Genomic DNA, 22282 nt, shown 5'->3' on the forward strand with positions numbered 1-22282 from the left:
GAGAGCCCAAATCCTGAGAACGAGAGCTCCAAAACAGCCTTTCCCATCTAACACTCATTCTCAGGCCACCCAAAGACTGCCTTCCTCAACAGCCTCTTCTATTCCCGCGTCCATTCTACTCCTGAGGGAGGCAGCAGGAACTGAGGGCATAGTCTGAGTACACGTCCCATTCTCTATGTCTAGCCTCACACAGATTGACAGGCATCTCAGGTCTTTTTCCTAAGGAGCCTGACCCAGTCCTATGTCCTGACCTGGCATGACATCTATGACCCCCTGTCCTCCTCTACAGAAATTTACCACCTTAGACCCCATCTCCCCAGAGGTAGCCCTTCTTCTAAACCCCCATTTTATATCCCAATCAGCCCCCGACATACGCCACAAACTTAAAAAAAATAGATACAGGTCCACAAACCCCTCAAAAAGACCTCATTAACCTGACATTTAAGGTTTTTAATAATAGGGACAAGGAGACTCAAATCCAAAAACAAAGGTGAGATCAGGCCAAGGCTGAGGCCCAGAAGGAGGCTTTCCAGCTTCTAACCACCGCTCTCATGAACCCCAAATGAAGTGCTGGTCCTCCAACCAAGGGTAAGTCAGGGGCTAAGCCTCCTCCGGGCCCATGCTTCAAATGCAACAAGGAAGGACACTGACCAAGTCCTGCTCAAACCTGAGACCCCCACCTGAGCCCTGCCCAAGGCACAGAAAGGAAGGCCCCTGTAGTCTGGCCCCTCCAGGTTGGAACTCAGTCAGTCCAGCACAGCTGCCCTCTGGATCTGGTTTGGAGCTCCCAGACCCCCTGGGACTGGCCACCGAAGAAGCTGCCCGGGCCCTGACAGGGTCACACAGACTTACATCACCAGGACAGAGCCTCGGGTAATGACTGTGGTGGCAGGTAAGCTGATCTCCTTTTGAATTGACACTGGGGCCACTTATTCTGCCCTCTCTGAATTCACTGGGACCCTTGTCCACTCCTCAGTCTCTATTATGGGGATTGACGGATTAGTCTCACAGCCATTAGCCACCTCACATCTACACTGCATCTTACTAAATTCCTCCATTCACTCTTTTCTCATTCTACCTCGGTGCCCAGCCAGGGCTACCATGTACCCCCTCATAAAGCCCAGTTGTCCCAAACCACACTCATCTACCTCAGTTTCACTCTCTCACCCCACAAGGCAGAGCCATTTCTTGGACTGTAAACACCTTATCTCCTTATCTCCTCTATGACTCCCTTCCTCTGAACAAGAAATTTTCTCCTTTCTCAGGCTCACTGGGTACTCTCGCCTCCGGGTTCACAACTTCAGTCTTCTTGCAAAGCTCCTCTATGACATGACAGGGTGAAGGGACCCCTTCACTGAGGCTTTAGATCCCAAGGCCAACATTCTCACCCCCTTTAATGCTCTGAAAAATGTCAGTCTAAGAAATGTTGGCTGTTTATTTTTTCATTGAAAAATTAAGGTTTCTAAGAGTGAAGAATTCTAATGCATTTTAAAGAAAAAAAGAAAGAATATTAGAGTAGAAATACTTAATGGAAGGTCTGAGGCATGGTTATGCATTTTTGAAGGACATAGAAAGAAGGTTTGAAGGCTAATTTGAAAGTGTGAATTTTGTGAAGGTTGTGTATGTGATGAGAAGGAAAAGAGAAATGTTGAAAGAAAGAAGTTCTAAAGTTAACTATTTACAAGAACTGTAAAGGGCCACTTTACTCTGAGCAAGAAAGTGAGGTTTCAGTCTCCGAGCCTGGCAGGACAAGGTTGCTGGATACTTCTTAAGCTAAACCAAAATATTCAGAAAAACAGCAAGGATTAAGGTTCAGTAAAAATAAGAAGTTAAGCCAGTGCAGTGTCTTCTTATCCAACCATCAGGTCCCTGGCTTCCACTGCTCCTTTCCTTCCCTTTCTCTTTTCCCTTGGGTAACAGCCCATTCTAGCATTCCCTCCCACTTTCACTGCAATAAAATCTCAACCACTCATCTGTCACCCCTTATTGGTAGTGCCATGGTGACTACCCTCTCAGCTTGGAGCATGGAACTGGGAAAGGGAATCTCATAGCCGTTAGTCCACCTCTTCTCCTTACACCTATCAGCTTGTCTCCATGATCAGGGATTTTTCTTCCTCTGTGGGGAAAACACATACATCTGTCTCCCCATCAGCTGGACAGGAACTTGTACTCTCATCTATCTCTCACCCAAAGTAGATGCAGCCCCCAATAATCAGTCTTTACCTGTCCCCATAACCCATCATATCTGATACAAAAGTGGAGTCCAGATAATCCCTCTCCTCATATCCCTTGGCATCACAGCAGGGGTTGGAACTGCCATAGGGGGCCTAGCCATTGCTCTACCTATTTTGAAACCCTGTCTCAGGACCTGCAAGAAACCCGTGGGTACCCAGAAGGGGCAAAACTGGGAAAATAAGAACCTCGCCCTCAGGGTAACATATCCTTCCCTTTCCTATCTCTAGTCAGGCAATTTAGACCCTTAATTTTTCCCCCCTAAAAATAACATCCTGGTCTCAGTTGTATTTCAGCTCCAAGACCAGAAAAGCAGCAAAACCAGACAAGTGATGCCATGGCAGCCTCAGGACCAGCTTTTACCTCCCAAGTCATTCAACAGGATCGCTCTCAAGCCTTCACCAACCAGTCTCTCAGGGAGATCATGCTGCTGCACCCCTTGTCTGGCCCACTACTATCAAAGGCCAACCTCCTGTGATGTCGACGTCCAGACTCAGCAGGAAGTAATTACAGAAGATATGTCCAGACTCAGCAGGAAGTAATTACAGAAAATATGACCTTCATCCCTATTCCATAAAACAAAAAAGCTGGAATGTTAGGTTTGATGGAGCAATTGAGTTGATACCCTTCCTTCAGGAACTGGCTTTTCAGGACATTTCACTATGGACATTCCCTGTGCTGAAGACCACTTTTCACTTGGGGTGATCACATTCCATTCTCTCCCCTCCGGGTGTGCATAAAGAAGTCTCTGCCCAGAAAAATCCCGCCAAAAGTCCTTTAAAAGCCGCTGACTCCCCTCACTGGGTGCTGGAGCCATCCAGGCTCAGCCACCTGGTATGTGGATGATTGAATAAATTCGTAATCCCTCACCACTTTGGTCTCCTGTATTCCTCCTTCGGACCTACAAACAAGATTAACTTTCTTGATTCATCTTGATGAAACTTAACCAAAGGTTGTTAGCAAGTGACAAATTATTGTAGAACCACAAAAGAGTACAGGTTGGTTTGCAAAAAAAGAATGAATTTTTCTCATGGATCACGAAAGGACTGGATGGTCCTGGGACCATACTCACACCCTGGCTGGATCACTGGACCATACTACCCATCCAGGATGAAGGATATTTTCAAACATTTTAGGTTCTTTTTGTTATTTTCTCCAACTAACAGGAAAACCTGTTTGTTTTCCAGGTCCAGTATAGTGCCTGTCACTTCTATTTCCTGTGTTAATTTTGAATGATGGATTCTGATGTTTCTCTTCATTATAATTATCTTTTTTTTTACTCTGGAGTCTATTATCTTGTCCACATTAGCAATGTTAGTTTATTATTCATAAGTTTTAGAAAACACAAACAGAAGGGAGTCATTAAAAATGTTAACACTTACTATGAAAATATGGCTTTTGCTTATTACTGTGCATTGGGCACAGTAGATGCCGTTACTTCCTGTTCTCAAGAGGTCTGCCCTTGGGTCTTCCTTTATATCTATACGCCCAACCAGGATGGTCTAATCTACTCCCCACCTTCAATTTTGTTGATGTCTCCCAATTAACAGGTCTTTCGTTTCCACCTAGCTCTTGAGTTCCAGACCTATCAATCCAACTGATTTTGGACATCGCCATTAGTATATCCCATGGGCTCCCCAAGCTTATCTTTGCCATCTCAAAGTTGCTCCATTTTTTATATTTTTCCATTGCCAGCCATGTTGGGCTGCTCCCTGCAGCTTGCTCCCCTCTCTATACCCTTCTAGTCCTGTACCAAGGCTGTCCACACACTTCAGAATGGAGCGACTTTCCCTCGGGCCAAACATGTCTCTCTTACTTCCACTTTCTGACACTCATGTCTCATCTCTTAAATCAATTTGCTGCCACTGCTTCCAAAGCAATTCCTTTAAGATTTTGTATCTGTCAGTCTTCTGCTTTAAATAAACCCATTGTCTCTCCACTGCTTCAGGGTAGATGCAAATTCTTTACCCATATGCAAGGCCTTTCACACTCAGGCACCAATCCATCTTTCAGACACATATCTCTCCTCCCCTCCCAGGAAGTCAATTCAGTCCTTACCCTGAACTCTCAGCCTTTATTTGAGCAGCTCTTTCCTCTCAGACCCTCTGCCCCTTCCACCTTTATTGATTCTTCTCCCTGGAATAGCCTAATTCTTCCTCTCAGTTTGTCCCTTATAAGAAGAAAAATTACATTAGACAGTCCCCAGGACTCCTGCCTATTTCATTCTTTCATTTATTCAAAGATTCACACATATTTACTGAACATTTGCTACATGTCAGGCATAGTTCTAGGCAGCAGAGCTACAGTGGTTAGCAGAACATTACACCCCTGTCCACTTGGATCTCACATTAATAGGGGTGGGAATGGGGGGGCGGGGGAGGCAAGAAAAAACAAACAAATAGAAAAATAAGTGCTGTGTTAGATTGTGAAGAGTGTCATTCCCACAAAAGAAATGTTGAATTTAAAATTAAATAAAGCATAAATATGATTTTGAAATGAAATTATTCTCTGCCTATTTACATGTTTTTCTTTGGGTTCCGAAGTAAAACTCAATGGGCCATCATTGCAGAGGCTGGGGGCTGTACAAGGCCTGAGGTGACTCCCATGTCCATCCCAACACTCCCTCATCAGGCAGGGACTCTTTTCTCTTTTCTCAACTACGTTTTGATCACAGGGGGAAAGGGAAGAAGAGGAACAGCTCAACAAGAGTGACTCTGGAAAGGCTGAGTTCTGCTTCCTTCAGCATCACCCAGACAGCTGTTGCAATGTCAGCCCTCTCAGAAGCAGTGAGAAAACAGGGTTTGTGGTGGTGAGAAGCTGCTTTTTTTTATCTCCTCAAATTTCACTCCAAACAGAAGAAAAAAATATCTTACATAATAATAGCAAATTGAACCCAGTACTTGATTGAGCTCAGTGCTGTGTTTTATATACATTATCTTCTTTAATTCTCAGAACAAACTTATGAGGTAGGTATTATTAATATTTTAATTTAATAGATGGAAAAAATACTAAGGCTCAGATAAGAGTTCATGTGGTCACTGCCAGCAATGAATACACCACACCATCTTATGACACGTGAGTGATAATTTCTTGGAGAAAACACTTATATTTTGAACCATTTGTTTATGTCATACTTCTAAAATTAAATGTATAATTTCTACAACACCTATTTTCAACTTAATACAGCTCATGAAGTGTTTATAAGACTTGCACTTGTTTCTGAGCACTTATTTACTTCATTGGTGACTTTTACATAGTTTTTGAGTATTTATTTGCTTAAAGATTTAGAAGTTTTTAAAACTGTAAACATAGTTAATGATGTGTAAGACTAAAGACCTGTAGAGAAAATGCTTACAAAATAGTAGAGGAACTATAGGACAGAGACCCAAACCTGTAAAGAACACTGAAGAACAAAAAGAAAAATCAGAAATGAGGCAAGAAGAGAAAATGGCATAAAGCTTATGCAAGTTCCGGGTGAGAACAACCAATAAGCAATGAGCCAGAAAGTGCCCTGACTGAGGGAGGATAGACTTGAAATATGAGACCACAGTATGAAGCATCAAGAACAGAAGCAGACCTGGCTGTGTGTTCAGTGGTTAGAACTTCGGCCTACTCACCAAAGGGTCTCAAGTTTGATTCCTGGTCAATGGCACATACCTGGTTTGCAGGTTCAATCCCCCACCCTAGTCAGGGTGTGTGCAGGAAGTAACCACTCAATGTGTCTCTCTCACATTGATGTTTTGATGTTTCTCTGTTCCTTCCTCCTTTCCTTCTTTCTCCACTCCCTTCCATTCTATCTAAGATATCTGTAATACTATCAACAATAAAAATATATTTTTTAAAAAAAGAGATACAGCCAAAACTTCAATCAATCAATAAATAAATAAATAAAATATCCTCAGGTGAGGATTAACAACAACAACAAAAGAACATAAGCAAACGTGTTGTGGACACTCACTGGAGGCCATCATGAGAGAAAGGCTTCACTCAGGCCTGCTTTGAGAACACTCAAGAGCTCTTTTTTTTTTTTAATGTTTTCTATAGATTTATTTTTTTAAATTTCTCTATTGATCAAGGTATTACATATGTGTCCTTATTTCCCTATTACCCCCCACTTCCCATTCATGCTCCCCACCTCCTTGTTATCTGTGTGCATTGATTAGGCTTATATGCATGCATATAAGTCCTTTGGTTGATCTCTCCCCCTTACCCTCACTGTCCCCTACCTTCCCTGAGGTTTGACGTTCTGATTGATGTTTCTCTGTCTCTGGATCTATTTTTGTTCATCAGTTTATGTTGTTCATTATATTTCACAAATGAGTGAGATCATGTGATATTTATCTTTCTCTGCCTGGCTTATTTCACTTAGCATAATGCTCTCCATCTCCATCATGTTGTTGCAAATGGTAAGAACTCCTTCTTTTTTACCGCAGCGTAGTATTCCATTGTGTAGATGTACCACAGTTTTTTAATCCACTCATCTGCTGATGGGCTCTTAGGCTGTTTCCAAATCTTAGCTATGGTGAATTGTGCTGCTATGAACATAGGGATGCATATATCCTTTCTGATTCGTGTTTCTAGTTTCTTGGGATATATTCCTAGAAGTGGGTTCACTGGGTCAAATGGGAGTTCCATTTATAGTTTTTTGAGGAAACTCCATACTGTTCTCCACAGTGGCTGCACCAGTCTACATTCCCACCAGCAGTGCACGAGGGTTCCTTTTTCTCCGCATCCTCGCCAGCACTTGTCATTTGTTGACTTGTTGATAATGGCCATTCTGCCAGGTGTGAGATGGTACCACATTATTGTTTTGATTTGCATCTCTCTGATGATTAGTGACTTTGAGCAGGTTTTCATATGTCTATTGGCCTTCCTTCTCTTCCTTCTGTCTTCTTTCGAAACGTGCCTATTTAGATCAGTTGCCCATTTTTTTTATTGGGTTGTTTATCTTCTTTTTGTTAAGCTGCATGAGTTCCCTGTAAATGTTGGAGATTAAACCCTTATCGTTGATATCATTGGCAAATATGTTCTCCCATGCAGTGGGCTTTCTTGTTGTTTTATTGATGGTTTCCTTTGCTGTACAAAAGCTTTTTATTTTTATGTAGTCCCATTTGTTTATTTCCTCTTTAGTTTCCATTGCCCTAGGAGCAGTATCAGTGAAGAAATTGCTTTGGCATATGTCAGAGATTTTTCTGCCTATGGATTCCTCTAGTATTTTTATGGTTTCCCATTGTATGTTTAAGTCCTTGATCCATTTTGAGTTTATTTTTGTGTATGGTGTAAGTTGGTGGTCTAGTTTCATTTTTGTGCATGTATCTGTCCAATTTTCCCAAAACCATTTATTGAAGAGACTGTCTTGACTCCATTGTATGTTCATGCCTCCTTTGTCAAATATTAATTGAGCATAGTGATTTGGGTAGATTTCTGGGTTCTCTATTCTATTCCATTGATCTATATATTTGTTCTTGTGCCAATACCAGACAGTTTTTTTTTAAATATATTTTATTGATTTTTACAGAGAGGAAGAGAGAGGGATAGAGAGTTAGAAACATCGATGAGAGAGAATCATCGATCAGCTGCCTCCTGCACACCCCCTACTGGGGATGTGCCCGCAACCAAAGTACATGCCCTTGACCGGAATCGAACCTGGGTCCTTTCAGTCCGCAGGCCGACGCTCCATCCACTGAGCCAAACCGGTTTTGGCCAATACCAGGCAGTTTTGAGAACAGTGGCTTTGTAATACAGCTTAATATCTGGTATTGAGATCCCACCTATTTTGTTCTTCTTTCTCAGGATTACTGTAGCTATTCAGAGTCTTTTTTTATTTCATACATGCACTTTCTGAGCAGCACTTCAAAATACATGAAGAAGTGGAAAATTGGGTCTCTGAATGGTTTGCCTCAAAACAAGAAAAGTTCTATTGGGACGGTATCCACAAATTACCTTTAAATGTAACTCTTTCATTATTGTATGTGTTCCCATTTCTCTCCAAACATGTCAGTGTCCCTCCACAATGTTTACTTCTTTGATCTGACCAGCACAGACCCCAGCCGTGGTAAGAGAAGAGACTCAGGAGCTCTTTATGCATGAAACAACCAGAACTATAGCAATCTTGTTCAAGTCCCCTTAGCACTGATTTCATGTCAAAGACACCACACTGGTCCTTAGATTCTTTCAATGTGTGATCTGAGAAAAACATGATTGTTTATTGCTCTTGCAATAACATAAATGAACGTAAATTAGATGCATGAATTCTTTATCAATACCTGCTCAACCACCTTATGTTAATGGATCGTGGCCAAGAGTTTCCCACCTGCCTTTGACTAGATGCCTTGAACTTTTAGGTGTCATGTGCAGGGACTGAAGTTGAGAGTCCTCTGCTTGTGTGACCATTTCAATCTGTCTGCTAAGTTGCTTCGCTTCTGAGTTAAATTTAGTCAGCCTGATTGAATAATTTCCCACCTCCACAATTCAGATAACTGGCAAGACTAGTTAACTTCGTAAAGTATTTTGTGTATGTGTGTGTGTGTGTGTGTGTATGTGTATGTGTGTTTTATAGGAATATTCTTGTAACAGAAAAAAATCACAAATTTGCCATCATTAAAGTGTTCTTATTTTTGCTACCTACACAGAAATCTATTTTTTTAAGTTGAATTTTGCAAAGAAGAAAGCATTCTTCTTGATAAGGATACATTAGAATGCACCCACAGTGATTTAAAATCAAATAAAGCATCTACTTCACAAAGAAGGGATATTGTGTTAGTAATTGCTGGGGGTCTTATCCAGCATCTAGAAGCGTTCAGGAATCTGGAGAAGGGCTGAGGTAAATTATTAAAGTCTAGAGACTAAACATAATTTTGGAAGGCATTTTGGGGGGCCAGAGGAGACTTAGCTAAAGAAACCAAGTCCTCCTGAATCTCCAGACCCCTAGCTCTTTATTAACACAATTTGTCTTAAGGCAAGGTAGGTATACACATCAAAGGCCAAGGTTTAGTATACAGAGGCATTGTTGGATTGGAGGAACTGCCTATGGCTGTTCAGATGTTTGGCCAGCAGGAGGCAATAACATGGAAATTGAAATGCCCTCAGCTGTCTGGCAGCAAGCAATCATTTATGCATCCTTTTCAGGTTTGGGGAAATGCCCTCAGCCATTCCAGATGATTCAGCCCTGCTGACATGCTGGAATTAGCTTCTGGCAAGTAATATTAAACATTTTTAAAAATTTGAAAGTACCATAGTATCTGAAGGTGTCTGCTGAGTCATGTCATCCTGAAAGGTGACAAGGTAGCACAAAGCACTTCTAGCCCATTGTGTGGGTACCCTGCCCATACCCGACTTGTGGTGCACAGGCCTGACCTTCAGCTGTTAGTATCTCCATCTCTTTGCCTGCGGGCTTCTCTAAAAAGTGGAGACCACTTTGTCTCCCAAAGCAGGTGGGAAGTTCTGGAGACAAAACACTCCAGGGAGCAGCTTTCAACCAACCAACGATAGAATGTGGTATATAAATAGTCTAGCTCCCTTGCACCTTGCATGCAATTACTCTGAGGAGACTGGCTCCCAGAATCCCAGCAGTATTTTGTTCACTTACCCACAGTGATGACCTGCCTGAAAACACATGCTTTCTCTCCTTCTCTCACTCCCCCCTTTTTCATTGGCCTCTCCTTCATCTGGTAACTAAACTACCTGTACTCAAATCCTCGTATATTGGGTCAGCTTCTGGAGGAACAAAAATTAAGACAAAGTAAATGTCTCAGATATTAATATTTAACCTAGAATCTAAACATTTCTAGTTCTTATGGACCTGTAGACCTAAGCAATTCTCAATATCCTCAATCTTGGGCAAAATTCTTGATTTAAGTGGTCACTGTAAGTAAAATTTAACTGTGTCTGTTTGAACACTTCCATGTTTTCTTACTGAGAAATTCCTTCAGGAAATATCTCTGAGTACTGAAAATTACCATCCTGCTACCTGATGTCTTAACTGATATTGCACTAACCAATAGGACCAAAAATTCTGAATAGCACAAAGTGGCTTCGTACTTATATCAGAAAGTGATAATGGTTGTGCAGGACCTCTTTCTCTCTCTCCCTCTCCCCACCCTCCTCTCTCTCTACAGAACCCCAAACCCCTCTGCTTTCAGACTGGACAGAACACATCACAGAGTCTGGAATCTGTTCTGGAGTAACCGCTGACACACAGGAAAAATATAGGGTGCAAGAGTATGACCAGGGGTCCACAGACCCTTCTCGAGAAATCCTGACTGCCCAGTGAACATGATCCTGAGCCACGACTGTGTCTCTGGCTTGTGCAATGCAACACAACACGGCCTTGCATCCTTCCTGCCTCACTTCCCTTTTGTCCTGTGTCCCCATGCATTAGGCTTGCACCTCTTGCACCAATGTCAATAGCTTAATCCTGCCTCAGGCTTAGCTTTCTAGAGGATTCAAAAACTGTGATGATGATCCAATTCCTTTGTATTTTTTTTTAATGTCTATTTTAGGCATGAATTCTGATTTTTGTCTCCAGAATTAACTTGTATCTAGGCTATTCTTTGCTTCTGGACTATTCATTTGGATTCTGTTTATTTGGGTCAGAGTATGTTTGGATGGCACTTTAAAGACCTTAAGAAGGTTGTAGCAATTTTGATTTTTAAAAGTTTGGATTCCTTTGGTTAAGCATTGCCTAGAAGACTGAGATCCAGACCAATTTGCCAGTTGACATTTGATACTATCTGGTTATTCGCTGATTCAATAGGAGCCCATTTGGGAACTTCAGTTTCAAGTGTAAAATGGTTTGTAAATGGGATACTTGAATTATTGTGAGAGCCTCATTTTGTGATTGTGAGGCTTAAATTTTTAAAAATATAAAGTGACTTATATATACACACAGGGTTGTTATTGGCATCATGAAATATGTGGCATAATTGTTTTCTAATGCACAGTAAATCCTTAACACATCATATTGTCTTAGAAACATGAGATGTCAGAAAAGTAGGCCCAGGGGCTGACTTTGAAAATGAGCATCTCCTCCTTTAATCCTTTTGATGCTTTTTGCTCTGCTTTTTGACAGCACTCTAATGGAGATTGCTAACACTTCAATTCCTTTACCTATCTAGTCATGGTCATCCTGCTGATCAAGGCCCTATCTGGCCTCTGGACCAGGCATCTTTATTCTCCAATCAGGCCCTTATTACCTGTTTGGAATCAAATGTTCCTTATTTTATGAGATGATGGTAACAACAGAGGACAGATTTTATTTGTTTCTCTAATAAAAATTTAAAATTGCCAATCCCTACATGGTCTTTCTTATTTTTTTAAATGAATATTTTTAAAATATATTTTTATTGATTTCAGAAAGGAAGGGAGAGGGAGAGAGAGATAGAACCACCAATGATGAGAAGGATCATTCATCAGCTGTCTCCTGCACACTCCACACTGAGGATCGAGCCCACAACTCAGGCATGAGCCCTGACCAGGAATTGAACCATTACCTCCTGGTTCTTAGGTCAACACCCAACCACTGAGTCATGCAAGCTGGGCTTAAATGAATATTTTATAATTGGATGTTAATGTCTGGGCATCACAGCTCTGACTTTCTTCTGCAAATGGTGCCTCTGGTATTGGTTTCCACTGCCAACCACCTGTTTGGCTGTCCATACCCAGTTAAAGTTTGTTAACTTTGTGATAAGTAAGCTTCCTACAGTTGGTTAAAGATTTGTCATTTGGTGAGAGGCATAGTGTGAACTCCCACTGCTTGGAGTGTTTTGTAGTCTCTCTTCAAGGAAGGTGTCTGCCTTCAAGATTCAATGATTTGAACCATTTTAACCAGAAGCTCTCTCTACAGCCTGTGCCTGAAAGACCTGCTATTATAGAGTTCTTTCCTTGGATTAAATTATTCTGTTTTATGAAGTAAAAAAAATAAGATACAAGACCAACATAATGTTCAACCTGCATCTTAAAAATTTGAGAGGACCTTGAACTCTGAGCAATGAGTATAAATGTCAGCAGAACTTAGGACAGCTGAGCAATGATGTAAAGTTCCACACTAGAAGTAAAGTTTACATTTAACTCTCACACAATCCTATTCTGTACATAGTCTTGTATTCTGCACCAAGTGAGGATGAAGGGAAGGGAGAGTTTTATAAAGGGAAATGAGGCTGGCAGACCCCACCTCTGCAGGATGGTGGCTTTCAGAGCCCAGGGCCTGGAGATGCTGCTGACTTAGGAAGGTGTCCCCTCGGTCCAGCCTCAGGGGATGAGTGCCTCCATTAGGACAATTTCAGCTCAAGAACAGACATGATATCAAGAGGCCTCCATCCTTCCCATAGGAAGAGGCTTGCTCATGCTTAAGGGATGTTATCACACAAACACCACCAAAAGATGCACGTTTCCTAGATCCATAAACTCTTCTTTCTCCACCCTATTTCTCATCTTGTAAGTTTTCACTCAGAAAAAAAGTTTAAAAAGTACTTTTTAAGTAGTTCAATGAACACCCATGTGTTCTCCACCTAGGTTGAACCTAGAACAATCCTCCACCTGGAACAACCCTCCACCTGGAACAAGCCTCACCTCGATTTAACAATTGACAGATTTGCCACATTTCTTCTCTCTGACTCTCACACTCTCTCATTATTGGAAAATTAACAGCATACATCATAATGCTTTACTCCTGCTACTTGGGCACACATCCCTGAGAGGAAGAACACTCTCTCGGTGACCTCAATGGCATTATCATGCCCAGGAAAAGTAACAATAATTCCATAGTATCACCCAAGAATCAGCCATATTTCAATGTCTCTAATTGTCTCCAATGTCTTTGAAGGCAAGTCTCCTTTATTTTATTGAACAAGAATCTAATTGAGATTTGCATCTTGGTTTGGGGTTTTATGTCTCTTTAATCATCACCTTTCATCTAGGACAATCTCCCAAACTTTCCTATTTGAATAGCCCAGCTCAGTTTTCTTGAAGAATGTTTCACCTTCAGGAAATATCCAGTGTGTGCATCTTGGTGTAATTTAGCCCCACTGTCCCCTTTATTTCCTGTAAACTATAAGTTAGGTCTGAGGCACAATATCTCCTTAACCTTCAATGGCATGGAAACTGTTCTTCCTGTAGAATAACCAACCTCAGTCACATTCCCAGATTACATAACTCGTTTGAATTTACAATTTGTTATTTAACCAGCACAATTGTGGCAGTTATCTCTTTGTCACTCACTGCCTCCGGGAGCAGACTAACTCTGCTATAGACGGAAGACGTCCTATAAGAAATAAGCTGTCTTGTGAGTGAGGAACACAGCACGAAACACCAGAGAGCACCACTGATTTCTGCCTTCTTTCCTTCGTTACATGAAAACAATTAGTCTAGGGTGTGAAAGCAAAGGGCACCATTCAATCCTGGAAAAAGGTTTTCTCTTAACTCTTAATCTCTTTCAACCTGAGCCTGGCCAGTGAGCAGGGCCTCTCCCCCCTTCTAAGATCCCACATCTGGACACCATTTACTCCAAGCTCTTCATGAGTGCAGGTGTCCTGAGTCCATAACCACGGTTGGTGGGCAGTGGAGGAGAAACTTCAGTGTGTGCAGTGTACAGAACTCCTAACCGGAGCCTGAGCAACTTCCCACGTGAGTCCTGCTGCTTCAAGATTGAGTCATCACAGGGAAACTGAGTAAGCCAATAAACCAGATAACATAGGTCAATAAAGGAAGAGAGAGAGAGAGAGAGAGAGAGAGAGAGAGAGAGAGAGAGATGATTTCTGATGAATCCTAGAGCTTCTGGTTCACTATTACTCAGACCTGAAAACGAATTACAGGTTTTCCATATCAGGATACTTGGAGTCTCAGCCTAGTTGCACTAATACCAGCCAACATTTATTGAATGGGTACTTTAACCAAACACTCACCTAGTAGGTAATTATCCTATTTGAAGCCTCATAGCCTATGAGTTAGTTATGATTATCATCTGTAAGTCTGAGACACACACAGGTTAAGTGGCTTTCTCTAGGTCACACAGCAATTACTTGGAGGAGTTGAGATTCAGACCCCACCATATAAGATTCATGAGCCTGAGTGTTAATGCTACATAGTGACTTTTCCATGTGGCTCAGGAGAAAATTTTGGGGAAAGAAGAGACTGCCACTGTGTCGCTCTTAAGCCAGGACCAAAGCAGGACCTCAAACATGCCTGTTTGGTGCCCTGACCTGATGGGACACCAGATACAGCTGGAGGCACGTGGGTGACCAAGTCAGTTGTGTGGCAGTCCCTGTCATAACAAAGGAAGCAAATGTGGTCTCTAAAAATGACCACGGAATGTGACAAGCAGCTTGAAATCTGTGCAGCTTTACAGACTCACTTTCCCATTCCGCCCCTCCCTTAGATCTGCTCATTCTATACCTGCTGTGACACCCAATAGGATCACAACAAGGCAAATACAGTGAGAAAAGAAAACAAGCAGAGTGCTAATCCATGCCTTATGCATGAAATCTAAAAGCTGTTCCCCCACCTCTCCACCCCGCTGCCAGCCCCAAAAAGTGAAACCAAAGGGCTTCTCTGGGAGTGTGTGCATAAGGTGAGCCTGGCTTTGCTAGGTGCCAAGGCCCAACCACAGTGTTCCTGCTGTCGACAGCATCCATGTAATGGGTGTCCTGTGGACAGGATGAGAAGAGTGGCAGAGTAGGAACTGCCTAGACGACATCATCAGTGTTTCTTCATCAGCACAACCATCTCTTACCTCACCTATGTTGTATTTTCTCAAAACTTACCTGCTTCATGAAAATATCTGGATAGTGGAAATAATGAGGTCAAGGGACACAGAATATTGTTGAATACAAATCACCTTTTTAGGGGGATCTCTGCACAACATGTTTTGCATTCTTTCTGCTAAAACATTGAATGGAGCCACTTAGGGAAAAATGCAAATTGCAACAAAAAAGACACCTTCTTTGTTTGCATTTTACATATCAGATTGACAAAGATTTAAAAGTTCAATACAACCCAGAGTAGGTAAGGGTGTAGGGAAATAGTCCCTTTCATAGACTGTTGGTCAAATATAAAGATCTCTATGGAGGGCATGGTAATATCTGTAAAAAAAATTAGGCACATACCCTTTGACCCATCAATTTCACTTCCTGGGATTTATCTTACAGATATATTTGCACAAGTGTACAAAAATATATGACTAAAGAATGTTCCCTGCAAAATTGTAATTTTAAAAAATCTATATATAACTTAAATGTCCATCAATAGGGGACTAATATGTAAATTACAAAGTACTTCTATTAAAGAATACAACATAGCTAAAAAGTAAATCTGTATGTGTTAAAATAAAATATTCCAAGATAATTATTAAATATATAATAAATAGTCATTTAAAAAACAAGTATCATAACAGTGTATACAAATCTTATAGTATGTGTTTACAATGTCTGTGTATGCATAGAAAACTCTGGAAGTGTTACAGGATTCCAGAGTAGGAGGAATAGGGAAACTGAGACAGGAAAGTTAAAATGAGGCCAGACAGTGTGAACAATTTGTAGCCAGCTTGTAACTAACAAGCAGTTATCTTCCTGAGCCAGGGACACAGGGCAAATGGTTAAAATTCTCCCTAAGGAGAGAATGCAGAATGGGAGGGTGAAAGCAAAAAAGGTGGTTTTACTCCCTAAGCAGAGAAGCCAGCAGTCTCAAGGCTTGGCAAGATGAAGTTGCCAGGAGCTTTTCATGAATTCTGAGAAGGCCACACAAAGTAAAAACAAAACAAAACAAACAAACAAAACAACGGACCTTAAGATTAATCTGTACCAAAATAGTCAGCAGAAGAATTGTGAAGCCTATGGACAATAGGGTATATAACGCATCGGACCCCCACCCAACTTGCTCTTCAGATTAGCGGGGATCCCCTCTGGGCTTCATAAGCCAGATGTATAGGCTTGCTTACTTTGCTTTTTCAACAAAGGTGCATGCTTTAATAAATTGGCTTTTCACCAATCAGTCAAGGTCTCTTATATAAATTCATTTATATGAGAAGACAAGGATCGAAGTTGGGGACAGCCCTCTCCCATTGGCTCAGGGGGCTGTCCTGTCCAGCAACACCTCTCTGGTGTCGGTGAGAGGTGCCTGTGGCGGAAGGACATATAAGGAATTGTTAACAGTGCTCATCTTTAGGTAGTGGGCCGTCATAAAGAAAAAAGACCTTTGAGGTTTTAAATGGGCATGTACTCCATTTATCATTTTTAAATTGGCCGTCATTTTTCAGAAGTAGTGACATTGGAAATTCCTAAGGCATACTCAGAATTTCCACGCTCCTTTCTTCTGCAGAGCAGTGATTTTCAACCCTTTTCATCTCATGGCACACATAAACTAATTACTAAAGTTCTGTGGCACACCAAAAGATATATTTTTTGCCAATCTGACCAAAAAATAGATATAATTTTGATTCATTCACACCAGATGGCTATTGTGTTGGCTGTTGTGTCTTTTTTACAGTCTACAGGATAAGAGGTCAGTGCCCCTGACTAATTAGTCAGGTATTGCATGTTTTAAAAAATTCTTGTGGCACACTGGTTGAATATCGCTCTATACAACATAAACCACAAATGCCTCCTCCTAAGGCTGAAAAAGAAACAATTGCAAAAAAGGAAAAGGAACATACGTCATGGGATCTCAAAAGGCCTGTTTTCCTACTGTCCTCAAAAGTCCTTCCAGTTCTTCTATTCATTGCAGAAAGCGCCATTATCCACCTGTGCTTACCTGTTCCACAGACTTTCTCATGTGTCAGGTGAAGCTGATCTGGTGTTCAGTCTGGCAATGGCTCAGGCGTAGGCAACACGGATAATGGGGGGATGTTCCTACACTAGGTCTCCCTGTGCCCTTCCTTTTGACTCCAAATGGCCCCCTGTGGTTCCTGGGGACCTGGGCACAGTGGGCCAGGGCAAAAGCTAGTTTACCACTGAACTGATGGGAGACAACAGAGCATGGAGCAACGAGTAACGAGTGGACTGAAGTAACTGTTTTGTCTTTGTGAGTACACATTGTTCAGGCCAGAATGTGATCATCAGGTTCAGGTCTGGCTGGAAAAGCTTGCGCTCCCACTATTCAAAAACAACTTTAGCAGCACAAGAATGCCTAGCTTTCCATTTTCCATGTAAACTGAAGGGTCTACATCTCCTACCAGCAGTTATTTTGTCATGGAACCCTGTTTAATCAGTGGAGAGGCGGGAAAACTGACTGTTGATAACCATTCTTCAGTTTTTTATGCCGTAGATTTTTCTGCTACAGTTTGTGACTCAGTGTTTTCATTTTCATAGTAAATGTCAATAGAGAATGAGAGATTGAGAGAGGGAGACAGAGAGAGACACACAGAGAGAGAAACAGACAGAGAGATGACTAGTGCCAGGACTTGCTGAAGTCCCTCCTTGTTTATATAGTTTTTTACTACCCAGAAAACACAGAAATTAAAAACAAATGGCAACACAGAATTCTTCTCTAAAACATGTTTTCAGAGTTAACTATCTGAAGATAAAAACAAGCAATACACAATTTTCTTTTCCAAAACTGTTTCCTTCTTAGATCAGATTGCTATGTACTAGTAACTATACCAAGAGATAAACACACATTTAAAAAACACAAACAGCATAACATCCTTGAGATTTTTCTCTTTATCTAAATTGACCCAGATAAAAATACAAATCTCATGTCAACTCTAAATAAGTGAAAAAGAAAAAGAACAACATGTGAAACCAAATGTAAGGTCACATCAAAAGTTCAGTAAACAAATATTCTATTTCTGACCATTTCTATAAGAATTCAACAATTCTTTTTTAATACAGCTAAAGTCTCAGAATCAGATAAAAGATAGCAATTGCTTTTAAAGCCAGGGGGATATTCAAATTTTGGAACTATTAAAATACCATGTAATAAGTACTATAATAACAATATGAACTTTAGCTGGAGAAAACATCAATTTTTGCATTTCAAACAGTCTAGTTATCCAGACATTGTGGTGATTATTTCACAATATACACAAATATTGAATTATTATATAACAAATAGAATTTCATAGGATTAAAAATAATAATGTTAGAAGTGGTATCATGCAGTGCTTATATAAATAATAATAGGTAATTTTCCAGTTCAAGAGAAGATCCATATGATAAGATGAGATGCTGAGATCAGTAATTTCCAGCCAGGAAAGGGGTACCCTGTGCCTTTTGGAAAAGCTCCTATACTAGTTCCAATAGCCTTCCTATCTGCATCCCCCTCTGTCCACTCTCTTACCCACCCACCCATAATGGGTGGGTCTGGGACTCAGATTTGGCATGGGGAAGGTGAGCAGTCAAAGCTCTAAAGAGGCCCTCATCCTGGTATTCCTTCCCACCCTTGTGCCCCCGCCCACCTCAGGTGAACACTACTGACAGGATAATCCACCGTGAGACTTGGTACTATGCTTCCCTTTCTTCCCCATTCAGTATCTCAAAGAACATTTCTCTCCCCAGACACAGAGAGACCAGACTCTGTTAGTAAATTCACAGACCTGGAAAGGAATTCAGATAACCATTTATTTTATCATCCTCTAAGCAAGGCTATACATGCATTTATGGTCTTTACTTTTATTTTATATCAAACTCACCAGGTGTTATTATGAAAGATGCAGAGTCCTGAGCACCTTTCTCAGAGATGCTGACCCAGTGAACAAAGGGCCCAGAAGTCTGCATTTTAAGCAAGCACAGAGGGGGCATTCAGACAGCACTTGGAGAAACATTGACCTAGCACACAAAAAAAGACTGAAATAAATAAACTGATAAAATGACAGAAGAAGAAAGCAGGAAACTCTAAAGTAGTGATTTTTCAAACCTTTTAATGCAATCCTTTGCTCAAAAAATTTTATTTTGAAGGCTAATATGCAAAATAAATAATAACCAACTCCTGTGCTGTTGAGAAAGGCTGTCCCGGAGCCCTCCTGTCCCAGAGTTGACAGTCCCTGCTCTCACATGCCCGGGAAATGCTGAACACTGCGTTTTGGTGAAAGACATACGAGAAAGATAAAGTCAAGAGGCCTTTCTGTTTGCATCAGCTTTTAGACACAGGCCCAGCAGGGTGGGATGTGCATGCACTCACTCCCTAGCCGGCCTTTCCAGCCCGCCCTAAACAGCTCATGACTCCCAGTTCATATCCCTAACCCCGTCCTTTCCCTGGAACCCCAGACTCCTATAGCAAACTGTCTAGTCCACAAGTCCATTAGTCCACAACCAGCAGACACCACAGACTCAACTTATCGATTTCCTGTACACACGACCACCACCTTCTTCCCTGTCATAGTAACTAGCACCACCAGTCACATTTAAATAGATTATCTTTGGATAAATGTCCAACTGCCATTCCTCAGAAGAAGCTTCACCGAAGTCTCAATATGGCAGGCATTGCCCTGGTGGCAACTGGCTTGTTTAGGGCCATCCCATCCTTTCCTGAGTTCTTAAGACACTCTGAAATCAAAGGGAAACTTTGGAATCTTTCCACATGCTGTGTCATGCTGATTTTCAGACGTGGAATCAGGGGATGGGAGCTAAGAACTGAGGAGGCAGAAAAGTTCAAGGAGAGTCCAATAGAAATAGAATGTGATGTGGGGGGCTAGACAGAAAAAGCAGTGAGAAGAAGAGAAAAAGGGAGCAGATGAAAGCAAAAGTAGTTATGCTTCCTCTCTCTGTGAACTTTGAAAAGACTTCAGCCTCAGGTGAAAAGCCAGCTAGGCAAGCATGTGCTTGTTCACACACTTCGAGTTCTGGGGAAGTAGCAGCTTACTAAACCAGCTTAGTAAAAAGACAGCAGCTTACTAAATCAGCCAGCTGACGGGAGCCTGTAAGAGGAGGCCAGGCCCTTCAACTAAGGGCTGAAACAAGATTCCTAGCTCTTCCCATGACTCAGCACAAACAACGGAGTCCCAAGATGGCAAAAGCTGAACACAGGGCCAGGTCCCAGGGCAAGTCCCTAAGGCGGCTCCCAGAAGGACTTGGGATTGCCATGAAGATGTGTGTGTTTTATTATTACTTTCTCTATATCTATCTGTAGCCTTCTCGCAATTTGATATTTGTGTAGTATAGTATTTTCTATTTATTTAATGTTTTCTTTCTTTGAACCACCTTTATTGAGATTTAATTTAATTCAGTAAAATGCACCTATTTAAAATGTACATTTTGATGGGTACTGACAAGTTTATACAACCAAGTAACTACCACTACAATAAAGATACAGAACATTTGCTTCACCACAGAAAATACCCTGGGGTTGCTTCCCAGTTAATCCTTCCATCCCAGCTCTAGGCAACCACTGATGTGCTGTCACTGTAGATTAGATTTGTCTTTTCTGGAATTTCACATAAATGAAATCATACAGTGCAGACTTTCATGTGTCAGGCTTCTTTTTCTCAGCATAATGTTATTGAGATTCACCATGGCATTCTGTATAGCAGTAGCTCTTCCTGTTTTTTTTGGATGATTAGCATTTCATTATATGAATATACCTCAATTTGCTTATCTATTTACCTATGGATGAAATTAAGGTTGTTTCCATTTCTTGGCTGTTATGAATTCAACTTCTATGGACATTTATCTACATGTATTTCTTTGCATATCTATTTTCCTTTCTATTAGGTAAATATTAGTTAGAGGATGGCTAGATGTATGCTTTAAAGTATATCTTTGTAAGACTTCCTTCTCTTTTTCAGCCACATAGTCTTCCATTGTGTAAATGTACCATAGCTTTTTTATCCACTCATCTGCCTATGGGCACTTGGGCTATTTCCAGATCTTGGCTATTGTAAATAATGCTGCTATGAACATAGGGATGCATATATTCTCTCTGATGGTGTTTTGGAATTCTTAAGATATATTCCCAAAAAGTAGGATTGATAGATCAAAAGGCAGTTCCATTTTTAATTCTTTAAGATATATTTTATTGATTTTTTACAGAGAGGAAGGGAGAGGGATAAGAGAGCCAGAAACATCGATGAGGGAGAAACATCGACCAGCTGCCTCCTGCACACCCCCGACTGGGGACGCGCCCGCAACCAGGATACATGCCCTTGACTGGAATCGAACCCGGGACCCTTCAGTCTGCAGGCCGACGCTATATCCACTGAGCCAAACTGGCCAGGGCCATTTTTAATTTTTTGAGGAAACTCTATACTGTTTTCCACAGTGGCTGCACCAGTCTGCATTCCCAACAACAGTGCACAAGGGTTTCCTTTTCTCCATATCCTTGTCAACACTTGTTTGTTGATTTATTGATAGTAGCCATTCTGGTAGGTGTGAGGTGATATCTCATTGTCGTTTTTATTTGCATCTCTCTGATGATTACTGACCTTGAGCATTTTTTCATATGTCTATTGGCCATGTCTATGTCCTCTTTACAGAAGTGTCTATTCAGGTCCTTTGCTCATTTTTTAATTGGATTGTTTGTCTTCCTGGTGTTGAGTTATAGAACTTCTTTATATATTTTGGAAATTAATCTTCTATCGGATATGTTCTCCCATACAGTGGGTTCCTCCTTTCATTTTGTTGATGGTTTCTTTTGCTGTACAGAAGCTTTTTAGTTTGATGTAGTCCCATTTGTTTATCTTTTCCTGAGTTTCCCTTGCCCTAGGAGATATATCGGCAAAAATATTGCTGTGAGAGATGTCCAAGATTTTACTGCCTATGTTTTCTTCTAGGATTTAAATGGTTTCATGACTTACATAGGTGTAAGTTGGTGACATAGTTTCATTTTTTTGCATGTACTTATCCATTTTTCTTATCATCATTTATTGAAGAAACTGTCTTTACTCCATTGTATGCTCTTGCCTCCTTCGTCAAATATTAATTGGCCATAAAGGGTTGGTTTGATTTCTGGGCTCTCTGTTGTGTTCCATTGGTCTATATGCCTGTTCTTATGCCAATACCAGGCTGTTTTGATTACAATGGCCTTGCATCTGGTATTGTGATACTTCCAACTTTGTTCTTCTTTCTCAAGATTGCTGAGGCTATTAGGGGTCTTTTTTGGTTCCATGCAAATTTTTGGAATATTT

The sequence above is a fragment of the Eptesicus fuscus genome, chromosome 5 (genome assembly GCF_027574615.1).
Source record: "Eptesicus fuscus isolate TK198812 chromosome 5, DD_ASM_mEF_20220401, whole genome shotgun sequence".
NCBI lineage: Eukaryota > Metazoa > Chordata > Mammalia > Chiroptera > Vespertilionidae > Eptesicus > Eptesicus fuscus.